General features: G+C 40.8%; 1 pseudogene; it reads left to right on the forward strand.

Annotated features, from left to right (window-relative positions):
• Positions 1–569: 569 nt before the first annotated feature.
• Positions 570–9,479, forward strand: part of LOC103744393 — a 67,068-nt pseudogene continuing 58,158 nt past the window's right edge.

A 9,479-nucleotide genomic window follows, 5' to 3' on the forward strand; every position in this document is an offset into this window, starting at 1 on the left:
TAACTTTATAGGCTTCCTGAACTTTGAACGTTTCATTTGTTTCCTGAACCCGGGGAGTTTTGTGAGTTTCTTGAGCTTTAAGAGCCCTTTTCCTCACTCCAGGAAGAAATATTTCAATTCAGAGGAAATAAGAAACATACATAGTACAGCATGGAAACATGCTGCATATACATGACTGCATAGAAACACATATATGTATACACTAACATACACTTATATACCAATTTGTAAATCAAATTATATACAAGGAGAAGGAAATAGTATTGCTGTGGGTTGTTGTGTGTCTCTCCAAAATTCACCTGGAGCCCAATCTGCAATGTGATTATATTTAGAGATGGAGCTTTTGGAAGTAATTAGAGTTAGATGAGGTCAAGAGGATAGTGTCTTCATGACAGAATCAGTAGTTTTATAAGAAGAAAGAGAACTTGACAAAAAGGCAGCCCTACACAAAACTAGGGAAAAGTCCCTCACCAGGAACTGAATCAGCCAGCACCTTAGTACTGCATTTTCCAGCCTTCAGAACCATCAGAAACAAGTATCTAAGCAAAAGAGGAAAACAAATCGCGCTCATGGCTGTCTTCCGAAGGAAGGTAAGCAATCTGCTGCTGCTTTCAAAGGGGTACATACAGGGCAAAGCTATTAGGGAAAGATTTAGAACCCAAGATCTACAGTGTCCTATAAGTCCAAGAAAGTCTCATAACTGTCTTTTAGCTATAGGCTAGAGAAAACTGAGTCAATTTTAATCTCTCGGATAAGAAAGAAATCCTTTTAACAATCAGGTCTTGTCCTAAATAGTGGACCTTTTCCCTTAAAAGCTGAAGTCTTTCCATCAAAGCTTTATGACCTTTACGTGTGAATTGCTGTAAAAGGCAAAGCAGTCTGTTGGAGTGCTCTATTGGGAGACCAAAGCAACAGATCATCTACATACTGAATGAAAACAGAATTTCAGGGAAATTGAAGACTTCCCAAGTCCTGATGAGATGCCTGGGAAAAATAAGTAGGCACTTAGGGTAAACCCAGTGGTGTTGTAGTCCAAGAAACAGAAAACAAATACTGACTCTATATGGAATAGAATGCTAAAGAAACCAAGCAAAACTTTATTCCCATGAATCATTTTGAATCAGTGAGTGCATTAAACACTATTAATAAAATTTGGAACTACAGGAAGCCTTGGTATCACAATTTCATTATCTACTCATTAGTCTTGAACAAATCTCCAACCTCATCCATTTGGATTTTTAACTGGCAAGATCACAGTGTCAAAAAGGCTGATTCACAGGATTATCAAGTTTAATCAAGTCTTCTGTAATTGGCAAGTGCTTGGATTACTTCATCCTTTAGTGGATATTATCATAAATCAGGCAAAGGTTTAGGATATATTTGTGCTTTTACAGGATCTAGATTTTTAACTCTTCCAGGATCTAGATTTTTAACTCTTCCTATGTCAACAGAATAAGAGTCCTGTAAGCAGGCAGACATTTTAGAAACCTCAGGGATATTACATGTGTGAGCTCTTACCATATCAATTTCTGAACATACACAGCTCAAGAGTGACAGCTCTCTGAAGAGAACTTATGTGTACCCTTATTTTAGAGAGTATGTTTCATCCTAGCAAGTTCGCTGAAGCAGACTTACACAGTTAAAAAGTTAGGTTTTCTTGAAAATAGCCTCAAAGTCCATGAAACAGATTCAGATATGAACTCTTGTGCCCGATTTTAAACCTTTTCCAGAGAAAATGATCTTCTTGCTCAAAGCAATTCACTGAGTCACTAAACTAGAATGGATGGTAGATATGGTGGCTCTAAAGCCCATTAGTTTTTGTTTCTATTTACTCAAAAGTGTGATGGGGAACAATTAGCCAGGGAGTTCCTGTAATGCTATTTAGTATTTTGTAGGCTCCCTCTAGTGGAAACACAAGTTCAGTCAAAAGGTGGGTCCAGTAAAATAGTTCAGCAGAGGCTTACCTCCAAGCTGGATGTCCTAAATCCAATCCCTGGAACCCATATAGTGGAAGGAGAGCTCCAACTCCTGAAAGTTGCCCTTTATCCACATGCACACACACACACACACACACACACACACACACACACACACACGCACACACGCACACACACACTCACACACACACTATAAACATAAAAAATTTCAAAATATACCTTGTATTGGTGTTTACTAAGTATGCTAAGGACACATGCTCAGGGGAAATTATCTTACTACATTACTTTTAGCCAGCAATGAATACCAATTGGGATGATAATGATCTTTAAGTGAAAATTCAGTAATACGGTCTATTAAATGAGAAGAATGGGATTCTTGCTTTGGAGATAACATTTCACTTAATTAGGACTCAAAATGGGTGTTCTATACAGTAATACCAATTGCAAATGGCCACCAGTATGAACTACTTTTAGCATATCTACTATACAAAAACTGACAGCATGACTTATTTGTCCCATAGGCCATAGTTTCTCAACACTTGATCTAGAACATTAGCGATATATAAAAATATATGCATTTTCTAAATGATCTCACCAGATTACTTGACTACTCTTTCATGATCTTCGAGCCATATGTGCTAGTCATCTTTGTATAATTGCAGCAATAAACTTGAGATAATCCAGGTAAGAGTTTATGTGGCTCACAGTTTCAAAGGTTTGAGTCATGGTCGGTTGACTTGTTTTTGAACCTGTGCTTAGGTCCAACAGACCATGAGAACATGAGAAGACCATGGCAGGTGCACGTTAGGGGAACTTCTGACATCATGACAGTTAGGGAGAAAAAGAACAGAAAGGGGCAAAAGCCCTAATGTCACCTCAAGGCACACTTTCAAAGACCTGACTTCCTTCCATTGAGTCCTAACTCTTGAAGGGAAAGTTCCGTTACCGATCAGCATTGCTGAGTTTGTACAGAACCATCAGCATTTGGCTTTTGAGGGTTATTCCAGCCCCATGAGCTATGCCTACATGAATGTATATGCACGTTCCTGCCACAATTCTGCTGACCACCCTTCCCTCTGTGAAGCAGTTTTGTCTCCCTGTGCACACTGTTGCAACATCTCTTACTTTATATAACTATTTTTTGTTGCCTGTTTTCTTTTCTGTAAAAGTTATAGCCTCTGTCCAGTTTCCTCATGAATAAAATCTCCATCAAGTGTTTGTTTTTATATCTACATGACAGGCAAGACTTTTCCTTTCCCTAAAGTACCTTTTGTAAGGGTGTGTGCTGGTGCGCTTGCCTGTGGTGTACATGTGGAGGCTACAGGTCAACATTGGGTGTCTTCCTCTATCCCTCTATCACTCTCTGCCTTATTTTTTAAGACACAGTCTCTCATTGAACCTGGAACTTAATGTTTCAGTTAGGGTGGCTGACCAGTGAGCCACTGGGATCCACCTGTCTCCACCCCTCCCTAGTACTGGGGTTACAGGTATATACCACCATGCCCAGTCTTTACGTGGTTACTGAGACTTGAACTCAGGTCCTCATGCTTGCTTGCCAAGGACTTTACACACTGAGTCACCCCCTCCCCCAGAGTATCTTTTTTGTAATGGTAAGAAAGCACAGCCAGTTATTCAAAAGATGCAAAGAGGTAATTCATGTGTACTAATTTCCTACAACCATTGTGCTAAGCCCACACAAAATAATGGTTTAAAACAACAAAGTTCAAAATGTGCTCAATTGTGCTCCTACCAAGTTGATTTGTCTGGATGCTCCAGGAGAGATTCTGTTCCTGTCTCTCCAGCTTCTAATGGCTGTTGGCACTCCCCTACTTGTGACCACAGCCATCTCCAGCTCTGTGTTCATGGTGCGTCCTCTTCCCATTCCAGTTGTTCCTGTATTCCTTTTTTGTTTGTTTGTGTGTGTTTGCATTTTTGTTTCTGTGAGACAGGGCCTCATTGTAGCCCCAGCTGGCCTGGAACACACCAGACAGACCAGACTGGCCTTGATCTCAAAGAGACTGGGATTAAAGGTAAGTACCACCATTCCTGGAAACTCCTGTTTTCTTTTTTATAATGATTGCTGGGATTCATGGAGCTCACTCATACAACCCACCTCAACTTACAAAATGCCTCATGTCATACCAATAACATTCACAGGCTCTAGAGACATGGGCATATTTGGGGTAGCATGGACATTACATTTCATAACATGTAACGATTTTTCAAGATTAATAACAGAGGAAGAGAACAATATAAACAATATAGCCCTATCCACAAGCATTTAAAAAAATACTATCACATATCACTTGAGGAACTTTAGATACACAAAAGCTGATACATGTGGTTATCTCTGGAAAGAAGAATAGAATCAAGTAAGGACATAAATGAGAATTTTTCACTATTTATGTACTTGGAAATTATTTGAGTGTCTACAATGTTATATTTTGCATTGCATATATCTTTAAATCACAGTAGTGAAAATTTTAAAGAGAATCCAGAGAAGGAAATTCTTTCCTCTTCTGACAGACCTTTCCTGGCCTCTCTGAGAAGCTATGGAAGGTGTACCCTCAGGCTTGCACTGGAAAACAAGTCGTCTCAGGGATCAGGCAGAGATGGGTGGTCTCCACCCAGGAATAAGCATGTGCTTGCATAGGTCTTCATCTAAAAGAAATACTATAACCCACAGGTGGGAGGCTCCTCATTCATTAAGTTCCATGCCCCAATCTCTTTTCGTTTGTAGGAGAACTCCTCTGAACTGAGCTAGGAAGCCCAGGGGCTGTCAAACATTCTCTGTTTATGTAGATCGCTTTGTCCTTTGATACCCTGCCATTGGTAGTTGGGTTCTAATTAGCAGCCAGTATGTAACACAGGCAAAGTTCTAGAAATATGCTGTTTCCATGAGAGGCAGCTTCCCCCTTGTTATGTTAATAATGAAGATATTTCCAGTGGTACCTTGGGATTGCATATCTGATAAAACCCAGCAGAACACAGCATGTTCCAGACATTCATGCTGCATACACAGAAGCAGAGAAGTAACAGCCCCAACACAGCCCTTCACAGGAATACAAATGTGGAAAACTGTCATTTAAAATACCTTTACAGTTGCTCTATTAAATTAGGATACTTCACTCCAAATATCCAAGACAAAAGTGGTACATGGACAGATCCCAGATCACATGATCCTTATGCACTGGAGATCAGCAGAAGCCCGGGTAGTAGCCTCTACATCACTTGATGTAGTTTTGAGGGCCAGTATATGCACTACCTAAAGCAACTTGAGGGGGAGCAGAAGGGTTTATTTGATCTTATAGCTTACAATCCATTACTGAGGGAAGCCAAAACATGAACTCAAGGCAGGAAACCTGGAGACTGGAACTGAAGCAGAGCCCATGAAGAAAAGCTACTTACTGGCTTGCTCAGTTACTTTTCTTATACTGCCCAGGGATGGCACCACCCATGGTGTGCTAGGAACTCCTATATCAATTAGCAATCAAGAAAATGCTCCACAGGCATGCCCACAGGCCAGTCGAATGAAGAAAATTCCTCAACTGAGGTTTCCTCTTCTCATAAGACTCTAGTTTATGTAACTCTGACAAAAAGCTAAATAGAACAGAAGACACTTATAAATGATACCATGTACCCTTATAGAGTAAGATGTCTATTTACACCTATTGATTTAATGAATATACAATGAAAAATTATGAATTTAGCAACTCTTTAAGATAAATTTGTGTCCTCCAATCAAAATATTTACAAATACTTGAAAATAGTTATAGTATACGCCTATTTTGAGACTTATTATTTATCCAGTCCACAGACCACAGTCCTAAAGACCTGCTGCAATATCTTCTTAATCATTTTTTCAAAATCTTTAGTCCTATTGTCTGACACTATTCCTGGGAGACATGAACAAATGTCCACTCACCCCAGGGAGGAAACCATCTAAAGTTCAAAGTAAGGATACCACTAAGGTTCAACTTGGCAAATCAATGAGTTTTATTGGGGTTACCTACAGGATCAGAAATTACTCAAAGACTATATAGTATTACCAAAGCCTGACTCAGCATGGGTGACAACTCATGAAAGCAGGAAACCTGGAGGGCATTGTACAACCTGCAGGCAGCTCAACCAGTTAGAGAGTGTCTTTTCCAGAAAGCTCAGTTGGTCTGAGCCTCTCCCAGGCAGTTCAGCCACTTTCTGTTTCATTCAGATGGTTTATTTGCTCTTTTCCAGGCAGCTCGGCTATTCTGAGCCTCTCTTAGGTAAGGTGGACTTTTCTCTGCTAATTCCATGTGGCTGAGAATGTCTTTTATGAGCTTGGGGAGGAGGGAGAAGAGTGAACTTGTTCAATTTCAGGGACTTCCTGAGGCTATTTTGTTTGCTTCCTAAATTTAGCATGTTCCCTGAGGAATGGAATGTCTCATCTCTTCTCAAAACATCCTGTTGTTTACCTCCCTTTATTCATCCTGTTTTTAACTTTCCTTTAGAGCTAAAGCTGTTTACCCAGCTTTCCTTCAAGATTGACAGTATTATGGAGGAGGAATTGCTGCACAAGTCCATATTGTAGGAATTTCTGCTGTGTAGTAAGCAAAGAGAAAATGGTATAGTGCATATCTTTAAAGATTTTGACATTTTCAAATATGACTATAGTTAAGAATTTTCAGTGAAGCAACTGGCTACCAAAGCAAGAAAGAGTAGAAGTGAATAGAACAGGAGATGAGGAAGAGGTAAGATGGTAAGGTGGAAGGAGGGCTTCCAACCTGGTTCCCAGATGCACTGTGGGCTAAGTGGTGGTGCGTTTCACCAAGGCAGGTTACAGGAAGAGGGGTAGGTCTAAATGACTGGGCATTTCAGTCCCTAGGGTATCTAGAAGAATCCCTCCTCACAAATGGGGACAATATCATGAGTGTTTTTATGACCATGAAGGAAGCCCCATTTCACTGTGTCTAAGATGTGAGTCACTTTCAATTCCTGTCTGTTTACACATGGAAAACTTCAGCATCTCACAGGACCTTGGGAGGAAGCATCCTCATCGGTACCCACCCGACAAGGACAATTTGGGTGTTCACATCCAATCCAGGAACTGTCCTGGCTTTCAGGAGGACCAATGTCTTATTTGTGGATGAAAAGTGACAGGTGTTTTCTCTGAACTTTGCTGTTTGCACCATTGTGTGAAGGCCGCAAAAAAGAGGAAAAGGGAAGTAAATAGGATTTCTTTCAGGTTGTAAACCATGCAATGGGGCCCTTACAAATACCACGGGTATTTGTGACTCTTACAATTGCCAGGTACTAGACAACTGTGTTTGTTCAGTTTAAACTTCATCTCCTTAGCAAGCCTTCCAGATCACATGCTCTACTCCCCATTACTCTCCACAGATCAACAAGTTTCATCTCCATTGCACTTCCCACATTCTATTCTGATTTTCTGTTTCCTTTGTGTATCACACACATGCAACCTAGTCAGTAATCACCACAGTTTCAGACAAAATTCGTCTGCTTATTAAACCCTCAATGTTCAATGATTTCAAAAGTGTCTGTCATCCTGTGAACAACTTTTCTTTTTCACTTAATAAATTATTCCATTTGAGCTTTCTCCTAAAAGATGAGATAAATACTGGTATTTACCTAACTTTTCCAAACATAGCCATGGAAGCATCAAAAGATAAAGATACTTGTCTAAAATTATGCAACTATTAAGAGATGGTTAGGATTCAGTCGTAACTCAGATTGCCATTCCAGCTACACCTAGGACTTTTTCCTATGCTTTGACCCTCCTTTACAGATTAAAGGACAGAAATAATGTAGGAAGCTCAGCACACACCATTGTGACTCTCAAACAAGAAAAGGCTTCTAGGCAGGGTCTAAGAGATGGTGCAGCGGTTAAGCGCTTGTACTGCTTTTCAGAAGACCAGAGTTCAATTTCCAGTACCTATACCAGGCAGCTCACAACTGCCTGGAACTCTGGCTTCGGGGGATTTGATACTGTGTTCCGGCCCTCATAATTTTTTTAATAAAAAGGTTTCTAGGATACAGTAGTAGTATTCTGTTCCAAAATGGATAGCTAATTTAAGGCAGTACCCAGAGCTTTCTTTTAAGAGCTACACAGAAAGACATCCAGAACAGGAAGAAAGACTTGTGTTGCACATCTGCTTCCATAAGTCACACGTTGCTATTCCAGTAAGCTTAAACAAGACTTCAACCCAGATGTCCACAATGGCAGCTGGAAGGATGAAGGCAAAGAAACAGAGGTGGTGAGGACAGGGCTGACTACTCGTTTGTCTGCTTGCTTTGAGACGGTCTCTCTGAAGCCCCAGCTGGTCAGAAACAAGCTATGTAAACCAGGCTAGCCTCCATCTCACAGAGACCTACTGGCCTCTGCCTCCCTAGTGCCGGAATCAAAGGCATGTGCCATGATGTCCTGCTTATTACTCTTGATCCTTAGAGCATCTTGGTTATGGCAGGTGCGGCCATCACCCCCTCTACAGCAGCCTGTAACTACATGCTGCTCGATAAAAATTCGCAAACAAAAGCACCTCAGCCTGAACCCAGCCTGCTATCTGAACTAAGTGACAATTGTTACTGTCATTGCTGTTACAATTATCACTGAGGCAAATCAGATGGATCCCAGAGCAGCCCAGTTGACATATGCTTAGAAAAGGGAAGAATAGAGAGGACGAAATGCAAATTAAAAGTGGAAGTGGTCATATCTTTGATTGGATAGTCAGTGAATTAATCAGGGAATTTGAGTAAATTCAGCTGGATAATTTGACATTACTCTGCTGAAGGTTCTGATATTTACCAACCAAATGTAGACAGAATTGGATTCATGGAGTAAATAGGTAGGTCTGAAGTGAGTGATGAAGTGCCTATGGATGAGTCCTCACCCTTTTGACTAGGACAAGCATGGGGCTGTTACAGCAATGCCCTGAAGCCTCTTCTTCAGCTGCACCACCACACTGAACAGGATATAAGAGTCAAGACAGCTGATGAGAATCATATTCCCAATAACCCTCAGGTCTTAAAATTTAACTCTTTACATAAAATGGCTATAACTCAAGGAAACTGGAGACATACATGTGCAATGTTCTGCATGCTGTGCCAGTAACTTTCACAGAACACGTGTCCATGTGGGGTTCGAGTGACAGAAGATTGCAGAAGTTCATGAGCCAATGGGCTGACACTGAGCTCCAGGTCACTGAGGAGGGTGCCTGCCAATTTAAAGCTAAGCCAGGGTGGGGAAACGTAAGTGTTTATGAAAAACAACAGTTCTGGACAAATAAGAAAAGCTTGGAGCTTCATAGGAACTCTGGTGGCAGACCATGTGTACCACACTTTAAATGTAGAAGGCAGTTTCATTCTCTCAAATTAAACTGAACTTGAAATTGGGACAGTGTCCTAGTTTGTTCTTCATTGCTGTGACAAAATACTCTGACCAATACCAACTTGGGGAGGAAAGGGTTTATTCAGCTTACATCTCCCAGGTCACAGTTCATCAGGGACCCCAAGGTAGGAACTCAGGGCAGGAACCTGGAGGCAGGAGCT

The sequence above is a fragment of the Nannospalax galili genome, unplaced genomic scaffold (assembly GCF_000622305.1).
Source record: "Nannospalax galili isolate Female #2095 unplaced genomic scaffold, S.galili_v1.0 scaffold402, whole genome shotgun sequence".
NCBI classification, from domain to species: Eukaryota; Metazoa; Chordata; class Mammalia; order Rodentia; family Spalacidae; genus Nannospalax; species Nannospalax galili.